Source organism: Nanorana parkeri, unplaced genomic scaffold (genome assembly GCF_000935625.1).
Source record: "Nanorana parkeri isolate BGI_ZX_2015 unplaced genomic scaffold, ASM93562v1 scaffold435, whole genome shotgun sequence".
NCBI classification, from domain to species: domain Eukaryota; kingdom Metazoa; phylum Chordata; class Amphibia; order Anura; family Dicroglossidae; genus Nanorana; species Nanorana parkeri.
In genome coordinates, this window is record NW_017306703.1 from 99,652 (window position 1) to 111,472 (window position 11,821).

The following is an 11,821-nucleotide window of genomic DNA, read 5'->3' on the forward strand; positions in this document are numbered from 1 at the left end:
CCAGAACTTAAACCCATTGAGAATCTTTGGGATGTGCTGGAGAAGACTTTACACAGTGGCCTGACTCTCCCATCATCACTACAAGATCCTGAAGGCAAACTAATGTAACACTGAACAGAAATAAATGTTGTGATATTGCATAAGCGAATGCTTGCCGTAATCAAACCTAAAGGAGGTCCAATAAAATATTAGAGTATGTCTTTTTTTTGGCCAGCCAATGTATATACTGTACCTCTATGCACCACAGTACGTTGGGTTGCACTGTAGTTAGGTGCAGTGCACTGCATAAAATGCAGACAGTTTATGTAGCACAATGCAACTGTATGGTGTGAACAAGGCACATAGAAAACAATTGTTGTGCCCTTGTGTTGAGCCAGCATTGGTCAGTGCAACGCAACACAACTGGTGTGAATGACCCTCTAGTATACTGATCCTTCTTTTCATTCAAGTTACTCCAAGCAAACATTTTTTTTTTATTCACACTGCAGGAGTACATGTGCTTTGAAAAACTTTTCCTACATGTGCTCTGAAAAACTTTTCCATTCTATGTTTCAGGAGGGGGTTACTAGGCTTCCTGGCTTGCAAATTCAGGTCAGATCTTGAAATGATACAAAAACATCCCGGGTCTTGTTTAGGAAATGAATGATTAGATAAATGTGCTCGCACTGGTTTGGCTCAGCCAGCAGACTTTGATAAATCGACCTTTCAGACTCCACTCCTTAATATGTGACCCAGATGCTGAGCCCCAGCCAGCTAGGACAGTCAACTGACAGGGCTCCAGCGCACAGTTGAGGTGCAGTAAGCCCCTTTTTACACGTCACGTCATATATGTTCAGTGACGGCTCTCCCGGTGGGAGGTCTGTTTCTAAGGCAGTGCTGAGTAATCTCATTATTTACACGAATTCTGTATTTGTGCAGGAAAAGGCTCCGCTTCCTGAACTGCTGTTCTCGCTTAATTCCCACTCAGCTGCTTGTGCTGTGTTAATAAACTCGGAGAGAGAGAGGATGGAGAGTGGGATTCTGTGCATGCTCACAAGCGCGCTGTGCCTGTTCACTTGGGGTAAGCTTGTTGTTCCGCTATTGCTTCTCTTTCATTTGTAAGCAGATATGCCTAAACATCTGTTTAGTGTAACTTTTCTTTTTTTTTTTATTGTTGCGTTCCTTGATCTGATTTCCTTGAAACTTGAGATCTAGGCTAAGGCATCTCCAGAAACTTTTAGAAAGCATCTTTGTTCCTGTGCAGCTTTGGAGGGCTTTTCCCCTTTCCCTCCTAATTCTTTTTGATTGCAATTCAGCATATGTTTCTTGGAGTTTTCTTTGCTTACCCTTTGTTGCTGGAAGGTAAGCAGTACACGAGGGTGTGAAAGTGTTAAAGTGCCTGGAACTGTCACTTCTTTTTGTTCCAGCAGACTTTTCCCCTCAGGAAGACTGACACATTTTGTTGTTCTCTCAAGCTGGTAACCTCTCGAAAAGAATCACAGAGCTGATTTCAATTAGTGTTGCTTAAAAGCCTTGTTTTCTTGTTTGCATGAACTTGTATACAGGACAGGGATTACAGAATCAAATTCCCATGCTCCTCTACGTCCGAGCAGCCTTTGAGCATTGTGTAGTAATTCCCTTGCATCTGGCTAGCATTGATTGTGCTTGGTGTTTGTATTATAAGGATGCTGGTGTAGACAGACAACTGAGACTTACCCAAATGAAGTATGTTTAGCCTTCTGCTTGCCATACATATAATATGATTGACCTCCAATGGCTCATCTTTCATTTGAAAACTTTTGTTCAACACAGCAAAACAGATTGATCTGGCCAAATTTGATTAGATTTTCTTGTTCCTTTTCTAAGAAAACTATAATTTATAAATTAAACTGCCAGTGGATTTCTGAAAGATATGATTTCATATTGAAATATTGTTATATTAAATAAAATTCAATGTCTTCTATGGCCAGAGTTGGAGATCAGGTGAAGAGGTGTCAATCACTAAAGATAAATGTCACTTTGTTTTTTATTTGTTAAGTAGTGCTATGCTTTCCAAAAAGTGCTATGCAAGTAGTGCTTTGCTTTCCAAACAAATTGTGATGCTGGTGGTAGTAGATTTACTTATAATTAATATGTATTAGGACTAATTCTGTGCGAGTATTATCAATACTGTGAAGTACAACTTCACTTTATATCCATATACAAAAATTCATGTACCTGCATGTATATAGGGTGCATGCTTTGTTGTAAACTTGTGTACAGAGGTATAATTGTTTTTTCTACTTCAAAGATGATTAAAACATTGACTTGAGGAGCTCAAAAAATGATTTTTATGCAGAAAAACTGTACATTATGTAATCTCATTAAAATGTAATCCAAATTGGATTATATTCGAAGCCCAGCCTTTAATATGAAGTGGTTCCGTTACATTAATCAACTGCAGACCTCTGTACAGTTCATGATCACTATCCATTGATTATATTTTTAATGTGCAATGCATATGTGTATATGTGTATATATATATATACACACACACACACACATATAGTGTATTTCTAAAACTGTAGAAAAGGTCTGGGCCAATCTCTGAAGCCAGGTAGCCAATGCTCCTTAAAGATTACAGCTGGTGCCCACTTTTTGAGGTTTTCTCTTCTTGTTTCCAGTGGAGCTTGCTCCTGGATTGGACAGACTGGCTCCTGAATTCCATATTGTCCACCCTTGCATTAGAACTGGTGAACAATGGCAAAAGGTCTACATATATGATGTAAACTAATCGCAGTTGAGGTGTATATTGAAGGAGAAATCCAGGGATGCTCCAACCTCTATCTCTTGGCCAGAAATGTATAACGTGCCTTCACAAACTCCATAAACTTGTAAGCTTAGTTTATGTGAATAGAGAGGGGAGGGATGGAAAATAAGAGAGTGGACACTAGCAGCACTCTTATGAAGAAAAAACGCCGGGGCAGGTTTTTTGGAGGCATCTATAGACACTAATATTTTGGTTTATCTGTTTGATAAGTGCAAAAAAATACCTGTTGATCTTGTCAGAAATTCTGAGCTGTCCTGTGTTCCTCTCCACATTTCCAGTGCTATCTCAAAGAGTCTATTTAGCCCTCCCCATGTTATCATGGAATACAGAATGATCGGCCTTTATGTTGCAGCACAGATCTAAGTGCTAGTTCACACCAAGCGCAGAGCAGGTACGGAGCGTTCAGTTCCAGAGCAATGGTATTTTGGGCTCTAGTTCACACCAGAGCGTTCAGTTCCAGAGCATGTGGAAAAACTGCAGCATGCCCTATTTTTTCTGCTCTGGAACACACCAAAACACATGCAAACGCCCTGGAATGAACTTCCCATTTTAAGCTAAAAATAAATTGTTTTTTTTTTTTACAAAAACAGCCTGAAACGCTGCAAAAAACACTGCACTGCATGTGCAGAAACTCATGCAGATCTGGTCTGCATTTGGTGTGAACCAGCCCTCAAGCTTATAGGGTGGCAAAGGAGTATGCAGAAAAATCAAATCATGACCAGTACTGCAGGTTCCAGGGAGTAGATTGAGGGGGAGGTTGCACTGGTCCATCTTACTGAATTATTTGGTGGGCTGTCAAACAAAAAGTCACCCTGTAGAGGCCCTGTAGAGGATACCTGTGAAACATTGGCAAAGAGAAATGGAGACATGACCCATTGTAAAAGCTTTGCAGGAAGTGGAGGAGGAAATGTGTATAAGTAGATTCAAACTGCTTCTGAGTTGCTCTGAGCTGCTTCAGAGTGCTTCTGAGCTGCTTTTGCATTCACGTCGACTTGCATGAAGAAGGTAAAAAGCTCAGAAGCAGAACATGCTTGTCTACACAAGCAATTAACTTAAAGGAGAACTATTAGGTGAGTGAAATTCACTCAGCCTCATAGTTCTAGCCGACCTGTGACAATGAAACTGTCACAGGCCGGCTCAATAGATCGGGAAGTGAGCAAACACATGCCGTTGCTCGCTCACTTCTCGATCCTGTCCCTGCAGAGAGACGTGACTGTCACTCACGGCTCCCTGCAGGGATTCCCCCTTCCCCCTGTCCGATCCTCCAGCGCTAACTGGCGGAACGGACAGGGTGAGAGGCGGGTACAGCTGGCTCTGCCTCTAGATAGGCACTGTCACTCCCGCAGCTGGGTGGATCTCGACTGTAATGTCGGGATCCGTCCCGGCAGCGGCTTCTCAGTATACTGTAGCTCGCGGTATACTGAGCTTTGGGTGATGGGAGCACGCTAGTTTGTGTCCTCCCGTGACCCTTAGGAGAACTATGGGGAAAAGCCGGACCCCATAGTTCTTCTTTAATCTTACTAAGCCACTGCAGCAACAATCTCGAGTCCAACTCACATGGACAATGGGATTGCTTCTTCAGGAGCCTGCGCTAAAACTTTCTCTCTTTATGCTTCCACTATCACCAATCACATTCAGTGGTTCATGGCAGGTTTGTATCTAATTGGTCACAAAGAGCAACCCCTTTGTCTGTTTTTTATAGCAGGCTTTTTGTATGTAAAAGGCAGCAGGGTGAGGCAAAAAAAGAAAATGAATAATTCCAGAATCCATCTCCTGCATCACAAAAGTATATGTGTGTAGAGGAGGGGGGTTTCCAGATCAGCAGATCACAGACAAAAGGCATTGGAATAGACTGATGTACTATAGCAATGGCTAGAAAAAAAAAACAAGCATGTCATCTGTGCTCCCTTTATGCCCCCTTTATGCAAAGATTAATTTTTAGTTGTGATTTGAGTGAATCTTAAAATGTCTGACCCTAAAGCAGAAAGTTGCATAGAAAGCAGCCAGGAGCTTTGAAATAGCCAATAGCAGGCTGGCTATTGAAACCCCACCCACTAAGCAGAGGAGCGGACCTGAGAGAGAAAGTTGTCGAAGGAGCTGGGTGAAACATTGTGGCTGTACAGTTACTGCAGCCGATCAGCTTTAGTCGCTGTTCAGGTATTCTGACACTCACATGTGTGGCTGTCAATAGCCAGCATGAGAGAAACAGCGTGGATGGAGGAATCGAGTGTATGACCCGCTTTACTCAAGCTCTTTATGTTTATGAATAAATGGACACATGAGGGTCCTGTACTATGCATCTTAATTGTATGCTGCTAATGAATATATCTAACTCTAACTTTTTTCAAGTTTTGTTTACAAAAAATTTATAAAAATAAAGCAACAACAAAACACGTTATATTCAGCTTCTGAGTCTAAATCCCATTCACACAAAATCCTTAAAGTAGATGTAAACTAAATCACAACATGTTATAGGGTTAGGTTTTACCTTTATAGAAGAATCACCTATACTGTCCCTGTGTACTGAACTAAGCTGATTTCAAAAATATGCATTCATGTGGTTGTGCCCATTCTCACAAGGAATCCAGCATTCTCCAAAAATCTCTTCTTTTAAGGATGGACCAAGCAGAGGTGTATCTACAAAAATTGTGCCCCTGGCTTCCTGCCCAGCTCCTGGCAACCAATGAAGTCCAGAGCGGCCCAGGTTGCTGACAGTTGGGCCGGGAGATATATAAGAACCATACACATCTCCCCGCTTGGGACACTCTAGTCAGCGTCCTGCCCAGCTCCTGGTAGCCAGTGACATCACTGGTTGACAGGAGCTGGGCAGGACGCCGACCAGAGCATCCCTGATTGCTAAGAGCCAGCTGGGGAGATGTGTATAGTCAGCTGTCTCCATGTGTCAGCAAACATTTGCTGACCCACAGAGCGGAACCTCCCAGTGCATGTTTCACATGTGCCATACCCTGAATACACCACTGGAACCAAGACTCCCCTTTCTCCAGTCATAGCTGCTGAGCTGATTTGCAGTGACTGCAGACAGAGCACACTGCGCATGTGCAGAGAATCGAGAGCAGGATGGAGCTTGCTCCACTACCGCTTGAGGGTGCTTGCCCCAACAGATGGTCCATCCTGAAAAGAAGACAGGATGGACCTTTGGAGATTACAAGCATTTTTGGGGAATGTTTGACTCCTTGAGAGAATGGACACAAGGTATATAAAGAGCATGAATGTGTATTTTATCAAATCTGCTTGGTTCTGGGTTATGGCATGGAGTTTAGTAGGGATGCACCAATACCGGTTTTTCAGTATCGAATACGAGTACCGATATTTTGCTGTTCGTACTTGCCGATACTGAGTACCGATACCCGTGCTTCCGATAGCATGGAGCCGGCTTCCCAGGCAATCAGGAAGCTGGGTAGCGGGTAATGACACGCCGCCGAAATTCCTGATTTCCCGGGAAGCAGGCTCTATGCTGATTGGCCAGGAAACCGGCTTCCCAGCCAATCAGCATGGAGACGGTTTCCTGGACTATCAGAAAGCCAGGTGGGTTGTAATGACCCGCCTCCAGGCTTCCTGATTGGAAATCTTCCTCTGACCAGAAGTTCTGTTATTGGGGAAGGTAACAAGGCATTTGGGGCGAGTACGAGTACTAGGGCTGCAGCTAACGATTATTTTCATAATCGATTAGTTGGCCGATTATTAAGTTCGATTAATCGGATTTTAAAAAAAAGGCTCCAGTGAATGACGACTAGTTTGTGTTAAGATTGTAGTCCATCATGCAGCGGCTTCAGCGTCCTGTGCGGTGGGCGTGGCTTACGCGGCCTGTGCCGTGGGCACGGCGGCCGCAGCGGGAGCAGCGTGTGACGTGTGGCTCAGGCTGCATGTGGAGCCCGGAACAGCCCCGAACAGGCAAATCAATCGATAGCCGACGAATCGACGATCAAAAACGTTGCCAACGTTTTCAATCGTCGATTTTAATCGACTTAATCGATTAACTGTTGCAGCTCTAACAAGTACTCTCCCAAATACTCGGTATCGGCACAGATATGAATACTAGTATTGGTATCAGTGCATCCCTAGTGTTAAGGCACAGCATAGGTCACGGGTGGGAAACTCCGACCCTCCAGCTGCTGTGGAACTACAAGTCCCATAAGGCATTGCAAGACTCTGACAGCCACAGGCATGAGAGATTATGGGATTTGTAGTTAAGGCACAGCTGGAGGGACAGAGTTGCCCACCCCGTTATAGGTGATTCTTCTATAAGGGCTCATTCAATGCAAACCCATAAAATGACCCGATCCGGAAAGGGACAGGTGCTGCGTGTAATTGCGCGCAGCTGCCTGTTTTTCCTTATGGGAGGACGCGGCTACACAAAATTACACATGGTCATACGCACACCTGAACTTGCACATCTGTAGACAGTGTGCGTCCACCCATAGGGAAGAACAGGCAGCTGCGTGCAATCACATGCAGCACCTGTCCCTTCTGGGATCGGGTCATTATACCGACGTGCAAGCTGTACGGACGGACACAGCCGACTGAATGGGCCCTAAATATGAACTAACTCTATAATGTAATTTCCAATTTTTTTATCTTTTAAAATCTGTACTTTTCTTTATAATATTTCCTGGTAATGCTGCCATGTTTGGCTTTGTTTAGGTGCTTCCTGTTATAGAGAGACAGCACTCTGTTCGTGTCCCCAAACAACTCCCTTCATTGTCACCCTGTCATATGTGCTTCCGGTGGGGGGACATAAAGAGTCCATGTTGATGCTCATGTTGTAGGCATCTTCCGCCATTGTCTTTATCAGAAAGCATGCAGCAGATGCTGCAGTGCATGTAAACAGGAAGTGGCTGCAAATAGGCTGAAGGAGGAGATCAGCAGAAATTGACATGAAACAAAGAATGCTGAAACCCATTTTTTTCTCCAAAATGAAAAATGGCAATTATTGATAGGCAGTGCTTTAAATATATCACTCAGTAAGGGATTACATCTACTTTTTATAAATTAGCGTTTTGACTTTGACACATTTGCAGTGTGCTCTGGGTGACATTAGAAGCTCAGTAATTGATTTCATTAATTTTCCTGGAATTTCTGTTTAACCCTTTCGCTGCCGCTGACATAACTATTAGGTCTGTGTTATTGGCGTCATAGGCTCCCAGCCACTATAGCAACCAGGAGTTTCTTTATGGTTTTTTTCTCCCGACTGATGGCTTTCTTAGAAGTGATTTGGATGGTTATATTGTATATATGGGGCAGCAGAATGAATGTGACTTTTGTATACTGCTGTTGGTAAATGTGCACTCATATATTCAATGTACCTTGGTGGTCTGCTAATATTACTGTCTTGAGCACATGTAGACACCTTCAAAACAGTAATAAAACACTTATTTGAAACAAAATCAAACTTGTGTGTTGTGGGGATTTCCACTCACTTTCTGTCCCAGTTAGGGGTCAACCGATTTTTCAGAACCGATACCAATACTGGTTATGGGCCAACTTTCAGGCCAATAGCTGATATCAGGTACCAATATTCTGTTTACATGCGGCTGTAGAATCTTCCGACTGAATGTAAACACCCGTCAGTGGGCCTGATATCGGTTGACCCCTATTAGTGATGGCAGTGAAGGGGAGCCTCTGCCCCCCAACATCATTCTCCGACAGAGGCTAACTTCCGCAGCCACCAGGTGAATGTAAACAGCAGGCAGTGCAATAGCCAGCCTGCTATTCGCTATTGCAATTTGAAATAGCCAATAACAGGCTGCCTATTGCACTGCCTGCTGTTTCATTTCCCGGAGGCTAGATTCCGCAGCCAGCAGGTGAATGTAATGGCGCAGGGGGTATGGATGGGGGGTGGAGGGGAGGGGCAGAAGCCCCCTTCACTGTCAGTATCAATAATATCGGTCAATTTAAGACTGATACCAATACTTTAACAGTTTGTGAACATTGATCCTGAGTATCAGTAGATCCGATAATCAGTCATCAGTTTAGTAATGGCAATTTACAAACACATATTTCTCAGTAATTGCCAGCTTTGTATTCTTTGTATACCTTATTTCTCTTTTCTTCCCCAGTCTTCTGACAGTGGCCATGTTAACTAAGGGCAGGTTACCAGCTCTCCCTTTACTTCCTGGAACTCTGGCACATGTGACTAGGACATGTGACCATGCACATCATATCAGGGGAGGAAAATATCTTTGCCTGAGATCTCATGAGATTATTATTATTATTATTATACAGGATTTATAAAAAAAGTAGTCCCCCTCCAAGAAGAAAGGACAGTGTCAGCATCAATTCAGAGATGATTTGAAGATGTACAGCCGAGTGATACACAAATAATGTACATTTATGTTAATAGTTAAGGTACTTGAGTGCATTTTTTAAGATTTAACTCCTGAGCTTAGTGTCACTTTAAACCCTTTCACCCTCTCCTCTCCTGCATATGTTAGCTCTATTCTATCTCTACTCTGAGCTGTATGTTAACCCTTCCACCTCGCTTATCCTGCACATCTGTACATTAACCCCTTCATCTCCATCCTCCTACTGTATGTGACCTGTACATTAATCCCTTCACCTCCGCCTCCCTCTGTCTATGACCTGTACATTTATTGTATCTTGTGCACTATTACCAATCACCAGTCCTGACATTTTCATTTATCTATGTTTATAACAGAAACCCCTTTCACACAGGCACTCTGATCAGATCTGCCTTGTCACTTTTTCAGGCGGATCAGAATAGAAGCCCAATGTTAGTTTATGGGCAGCCAGATCTGAATGGATCCCCGATAATGGATAAATGGGCTCCCAATAACATCCAAATACTCCCGACTCTAGCCAGGTCTGGAAAACCAAACAGAGTCCCGTTTTGGTGGACCTGATCGTGGCAGATCAGGGGTAATCTGATGTGAACGGACACGTGTCCACTTACATCTGACTTCACTTAGACCTACATGGGTCCGGTAACTACAGTGTTTTCTCCGTCGCAGGCTTTCTTTTTGTAGTCAAGGTAACACGGGCTGCTGTAATAGCCACCTAATCACTTCTACAACCTGGCAAGGAAAGAGATCATTTTGTGCATTTTATCATGTTTGAAACAAAAAACAACTTTTTCGAGCAGTAAAAGGATTAATATGTCAGCAGATTTTAATACATATATTTTTATATGTTTATATATTAGGCTTTAATTGTGAAGAAAAAGGGAAACAAGGAAAAAAAACATATTCCTGCAATTTGTTTCAAATGCAACTTTTATTATTATTTATTTATTCCAGGTATTTATATTGTGCTGACAGTTTACACAGCGCTTTTCATAGTTGCACATTCACATCAGTCTCTGCCCTCATGGAGCTTACAGTCTAAGGTCCCTATCTCACATGCATATATAATTTACGTGCCTCAGATATTCATCTCAAAATATAATCACCAAATCTTCTGACTACATTACAGAAGTGCACATTTTTACACACCAGAATAGCAATGCCTATAGCTGAACTCCAGGCATATAGAAAAGATACAGATTAGTGCAGCCCTGTTATTATTTATACATCTTTTTTTATTGCAAGCAGTGTAAGTACCTGAAGTTCAGCCTCTTGCAATCTACTATACAGCAGAGCTCAGAGAGAGTGAGGGAGAAGCAGCAGGGGGATCAGGGCCATCTTTAATATTGATTGGACCCTGGGCAAACATTTTCTTGGGCCCGCCCTGCCCCCACCATGCAATTTCATTCTCCACCCCAACATCCCCAAAAACCCCACAAAAAAACAAACACATACATAGATCATAGACTTGTCTCAAAGAACTTTAATAATGAAAAATAAAATCAATCATTTTAATTAATATTACTAAATCAATTAATTTTTCAGCAGAGGTTGAATTTATATATTTATTTACTGATTAATAAAATAATTATTAATTTAAAATGATTTGCTAAACATACATTCAGTTATTTTTTGCTCTGACACTGCCCTGGTGGGGTAGTGGTAGCCCAGCAGGCATCATAATAATAAGACTGGACACACAATACCCCAGCATCCCAGCTCACCTGCCTCTGTCCTGGTGGTGTAGCGGTAGCTCAGTCTGGATGTCACATCTCACCCTTCAGACAGAAGAGTGTGGCGTGACAAAAGCCGCCCTTGCGCAACGTCCTCCTCCTGCAGGACAGATAGTAAGAGACGTCAGAGGGAGACATGTCCCCACGTGAGACGTCACATGGTCACCCTACATGGCGTACTGCAGGGGTGGAGCAACATTATGTGATGACGATTGCTTAGTGAACAGAACAGTACCACGTGTGTATCTCAAGGGGCAGCTGCTTTGGGCCCCATAACAATGACTGGGCCTGGAGCAACTGCCCCTTTCGCCCCTCTTTAAAGACGGCCCTGAGGGGGATCAAAGCAGGTGTATTGCAGTGCAAGGAGCATGCTGATAGGAGAAAGAGCGGAGTGACAACAAAATGAGCTCATCAGTGTGCGGCTTTTCCTTTCACTGTCCAATAACAGGGTGGAGGTGGGGGGAGGACATCTGTAAATGGAACTGAAATTGTAGCTAGGAAAGATCAGTTCCCTCCCCTGCTAGACAGGGCTTTGCTGTGAGGCAGATCTGTGTAAATCTCAGAACTTGATGGACAGAAATAAAAAATCCTTTGACAGTCAAAACAGCTCATATATTTATTTAATCTGTGTACTGTATTTAAACTGTTTGGCTGGAGTTCACTTTATAGACTTTTTCCCAAATATCACAACACATGCAGAAAAAAAGAATCCATTCTTCGATCATTGGTATCATTGTTATCCTGAGCATCCAAATGGGGCGGTAATGGGGTATATACATATTAATTAATATTTTTAGGACATGTGCACACTAAAATCGAAAGGTAATCGCAAGTCATGTTTTTTTTGTGCGGGGGAGGGGGCGGTGGATGTGCAATCTTTATATGAAGTTACATGTCCTGAGTGGGCATACTCACTGTATTGCCTTCTCCTTACCCGCATTACATTTATATGTGTTAACATGCGTATTGATACATTGCGT

At 42.9% G+C, this 11,821-nt stretch overlaps 1 long non-coding RNA gene across 1 annotated transcript in view; it reads left to right on the top strand.

Moving 5' to 3' along the window:
* The first annotated feature begins 705 nt into the window (after positions 1 to 705).
* Positions 706 to 11,821, top strand: part of LOC108789996 — a 68,183-nt gene continuing 57,067 nt past the window's right edge. Inside the window, exons 1-2 of the long non-coding RNA XR_001941429.1 lie at positions 706 to 793; positions 919 to 1,060. This is a non-coding gene — a long non-coding RNA (uncharacterized LOC108789996). The remainder of the gene's footprint in view (positions 794 to 918; positions 1,061 to 11,821) is intronic.